Below are 5000 nucleotides of genomic sequence, written 5' to 3'. Positions count from 1 at the left end.
TTGCGGCGGTGTCCGGATCTTCCCCTCGGACCTTGAAAATCCAGGAGAGGGCCACGTGGAGGTGTCGCGCCGGTTCGTACCCATATCCGCAGCAGGTCTCCAAGGTAAAGAGCCTCTAGTCGATAGATTAATGTAGGTAAGGGAAGTCGGCAAATTGGATCCGTAACTTCGGAATAAGGATTGGCTCTGAGGAGCGGGGCGTGTCGGGCTTGGTCGGGAAGCGGGTTTGGCTGACGTGCCGGGCCTGGGCGAGCTGAACGGGACGCGGCGTATCTCTCTCTCGGGGGGGATATCGTCGCGCACCCCGGATCCGAGCTCGGTCCCGTGCCTTGGCCTCCCGCGGATCTTCCTTGCTGCGAGGCTTCCGTGGCGGTTTTACCGTCGCGGTCGTTCTCTTCGGCCGCCATTCAACGCTCAGCTCAGAACTGGCACGGACTAGGGGAATCCGACTGTCTAATTAAAACAAAGCATTGCGATGGCCCCCAAGGGTGTTGACGCAATGTGATTTCTGCCCAGTGCTCTGAATGTCAACGTGAAGAAATTCAAAAAAGCGCGGGTAAACGGCGGGAGTAACTATGACTCTCTTAAGGTAGCCAAATGCCTCGTCATCTAATTAGTGACGCGCATGAATGGATTAACGAGATTCCCTCTGTCCCTATCTACTACTGTTTCCAAGATGGCGGCAAGTGGGACGGACGCGTGCACGTCGCTCCGCAGTCTATAAACGAAAAAACCGGGCAAATTAAAAAGTTCGGGCGTAAAAATTAATTTAAAGCAAAGTGGGAGTGCCGAGGAAAACGTGTAGTTAAAAAGAATCGTGGAGATCGCCGAATTCAGAGCGAAAAAAGCTAATGTAAATCGCCACGTGCGAAAAGTGAGGTTAGCTGACGCGACGGATAGGAAAAACCGAAAAATCAAAGATCTCGGGAGCGAAAAATAATTCAATAGGCAGAGTTAGTGCTTAAAATAAAGTGCATGCAAAAATATTAGTGGAGATTTCCGCAATAAGCGCGGAAAAAGCAAAGAAAGTGCCGCGTGTGCGAAGCGAGGTTAGGCCACGTGGCGGACAAAAACGCGTAAATCGAAGATCTCGGGCACGAAACTAAAATAATAGGTAGTGCGAGTGCTAAAAAACATAGTGCACACCGAAAGTTTAGTGAAAATTGCCGCAATAAGCGCGGAAAAACAAAAGAAAGTGCCGCGTGCGCGAAGTGAGGTTAGGCCACGTGGCGGACAAAAACGCGAAAATCGAAGATCTCGGGCACGAAAACTAAAATAATAGATAGTGCGAGTGCTAAAAACATAGTGCACACCGAAAGTTTAGTGGAAATTGCCGCAATAAGCGCGAGAAAAGCAAAACAAAGTGCCACGTGCGGGAGGATAGGTTAGCGGACGCGCGGCAGCCATCTTGGGTCGAGCGACCGAAGCGCCGCCGCCCGGGCATCTTGGGAACCAAGAGCACGCTGCTAGGCGGCAAATTCAAATTCAAATTCAAACCCAGGGGTTTTGAACTGTGAAGAGCACGCCGCCGGACTCAGCGCGGGAGTGCTCGCGGGAACAAAGCGCCAACTGAAAGTCCGCGAGGGGGATTCAATACGCCGCTGGACATAGCCACCGGGAAGCGAACAGCCGCAGCGGCAGCCGCAAGAAGCGGCAAGGAGCCGGTGATGCCGACGCTAGGGCACTCGTCGCCAGGCGCAGAGGCCAGAGTGGTCCTCCAACCCCTGAGGAAACAGATGGAAAAGAACGAGGCCACTCCAAGCCCGAGGATACCAGAGAAGACGATGAGAGCAAGCCTGGGGAGAAACAACCCCCCCAGAGATGAGGAGAGATTGGCCGGGGAGGATAAGCGGCAAGTGCCCGATATAAAGGCACAGGCCAGTGACATAGAGAGGAAGGTCACGGCGTTCTGCTTAGACTCGGCCAGGAAAATAAACAAGGAACACGCCGCAGTAATCCTACGGCACTTCAAAGAAATGAGGGGCATTGTTGACGAGCTACTGCTCCATAATAGCTACCTGACAGGCAGGCTAGAGCAGAGTGCCGGAGATGAGAAGAATAAGGAAACGGCGATAATGAACGCCGTCAACAAAGCAACCAGGCGGCTAGAAACAGCCGTCTTGAGAACGACGCAGCAGGAACAGAGGGAGCCGACATATGCCGAAAAAGTAAAGATAACGAGCAACAAGGTCGAGCAGACGGCGGTCAAGCCGCCCAAAAATGTGGTCATAATTCGACCGGAAAGAGAAGGTGGCGAGATTCAAACGAGCGAAGAAGCACTTGACGCGGTGTTCACCCTAGTGAATCCCCGCAAGAGAGGAATCCAAGTTACGGCCGTCCGGAAAATAAAGGGAAACGGCCTAGCCGTTGAGACGACGAAGCCGGAGAGCCTAAAAGAGTTCACCGAGAACTCGAAACTAAAGGAGGCTGGACTAAAAGCTAGCACGCCGCAGCGGAGACCCCCCAGGATGATCATCTACGACGTCCCGAGGGACATTCCAGAGAAGGAGATCCTGGCCTGCATGAGGAAGCAGAACCAAGAAAGACTAAATGAGGACGACGTTGCAGCCATCAAGTTCTGCTTCAGGACCGGCAGAAAGGATCAAGAGGAGACGAACTGGGTCATCGAAGTGCCCCCCCAGGTAAGGGAGAAACTATTGAAAGGTAAGATCTTCCTCTCATGGAATGCCTGCAAAGTTAAAGATTACATAGCAATTAGTCGCTGCTACAAGTGTCAAGGATACGGACACGTGGCAAAATATTGCCGCGTTAACTACGAAATCTGCGCGCACTGTGCAGAAAGTGGGCACAGCACTAAAGAGTGCAAAGATAAGGATGGGCACGCCACCTGCGTAAACTGCAAGAGAGCAGGGAGGAAGGGCGACCACGCAGCTTCCAACGCGAAATGCCCAATGTATACGAAAGCCTTGGAAGCAATAATAGCAAGGACGCAATATGTATAAAGAGCAACGCAGGGACAGAAGAGGACTTGGGAGGAAAAGGGAAATAAGGATCCTGCAGCACAACATGCAGCGATCCAAAACAACTCCTTATGAGATCCGGACGCAAATGGACGCCGATGGGGATGACATAATATTAATGCAAGAACCATACAGCGTCGATGGGAAAATACCCGGATTCGGCACAGGAGTCGCGATCGCCTGCAGAGGGTCGAAGCACAACCCGCCAATGGCGGCCGTAGGGATAAAATCAGAGACCCTAACGCCCCTCGAGGTCGCCGAACTCTGCACAACACACTGTTCCTGCGTGCAGATAAGCGACGGGGAAACAGAGGTGTACGCGGCAAGCCTGTACTTTCCGCCGACAGGAAACATCGAGGTCGGCGTGCAACAGTTGGAGAAGGTACTACGGTGTCTCAGAGGCAAGAGGATCATCATCGGCCTGGATGCGAACGCAAAATCACCGCTGTGGTGCAGCAGGAGCACCGACGACAGAGGCGAGGCCCTAGAGGCAGTCATAGCGCAGTACGGTCTCCATGTCCTGAATCAACCAGGACAACCCCACACGTTTGAAACAACTCGAGGGCGATCAAACATAGACGTGACGATGGCGAGCCCAGAGGCAATACTCCTTGTAAAGGGCTGGAGGATACGCGAAGATGGTACCTCCAGTGACCACCGGATACTGGAGACGCTCCTCGACTTCGGGGCGAGAAGCACCACACCGCAGCTTCAGGAAAGACGCTATAACACGCGAAAAGCCAACTGGGAGGTATTTCAGAGTGCCCTCACAGAGAAAATGGAGGCACTCAAAGAAACAACCCTCCAGCAGGCAGAGGACGTCGAAAGAATGGCCGGGCAACTCCAGGCAACCCTGATAGGTGCCTGCGACACCGCCATCCCAAAGAAGAAATGGTACTACAGGTCAGTACCCTGGTGGACGCCCGAACTCACCAGAGCAAAGAGAAACACCTACCAGGCGAGAAGAAGGTATCAGGGGGCCAGGGACCCCGCTACGAGGGAGCAGGAGAAGCTGCGGTACAGGTCAACACGAAAGGAGTATAAGAGGATGCTGGCAAGAGCAAAAATCCAGAGCTGGCAGGACTTCGTCACCAAAGAGGGTAACAGGGAACCTTGGGGCATCGCTTACAAAACAGTCGCAAGGAAACTCAGAGGAGAGGAAACAACATCGACGCTGAAGACGCCGCTCGGATATACCTCCAACTGGCGAACGACCGCGGCAGCGATGTTGTCCGCACTTCTACCCGACGACGAGGAAGACACCGAAACGGAGGAGCAGAAGGAAATAAGGCGGAACTCGACAAACCCCCCCAACGTAGAAGACACCCCTGAATTCAGCTTCGAGGAACTCAGTGACGCCGTGAAACGGCTGAGGAAGGGGAAGTGCCCAGGCCCCGACCTGATTGAGGTCGAAATAATCCAACGGGCCTGGGGAAGAATACACCAGGAGCTCCTAAGGCTCATGAACGGCTGCCTCGCCTGGGGAATATTCCCCAAACGGTGGAAGGTCGCAAATGTTATCACCATCCCCAAGGGACCGGATCGGGACAGAAGCAATCCGAAATCCTACAGGCCAATCTGTCTGCTCTCCATGATAGGCAAGCTGCTAGAAAGGCTAATGGCCACCAGGATGGCACCTATCTTCCACGACCACGCGCTCTCCTCCGACAGACAATATGGCTTTCGCCCCGGAAGATCGACGGTGGACGCGATCATCAAGCTCCGCGAGAAAATCGAGCAAATGAGCGAGAAGAGGTACGTCCTCGCAATAGCACTCGATATATCAGGAGCCTTCGACAACGTCTGGTGGCCGAACGTGCTGCACGAGCTCAAAAGAAGAGAATGCCCCGACAACCTGTACCGGTTAACAAGGAGCTACTTCTCCGAAAGAACCGTACAGATTGCTGGGAAAAACGAAGCAGTGAGCAAGCCCGTCACGAAAGGATGCCCGCAGGGATCGGTACTGGGACCAAGTTTCTGGAATCTCGTATTTGATGACCTGCTGGCTGAGCTAGCGGG

General features: G+C 53.6%; 1 pseudogene; it reads left to right on the top strand.

Annotated features, from left to right (window-relative positions):
* The window catches only part of LOC126928462 (large subunit ribosomal RNA), a 10246-nt pseudogene that overhangs the window by 2223 nt on the left and 3023 nt on the right, over nt 1-5000 (top strand).

Source organism: Bombus affinis, unplaced genomic scaffold (genome assembly GCF_024516045.1).
Source record: "Bombus affinis isolate iyBomAffi1 unplaced genomic scaffold, iyBomAffi1.2 ctg00000966.1, whole genome shotgun sequence".
Lineage (NCBI taxonomy): Eukaryota > Metazoa > Arthropoda > Insecta > Hymenoptera > Apidae > Bombus > Bombus affinis.
This window is presented reverse-complemented; position numbering and strand designations above follow the sequence as displayed.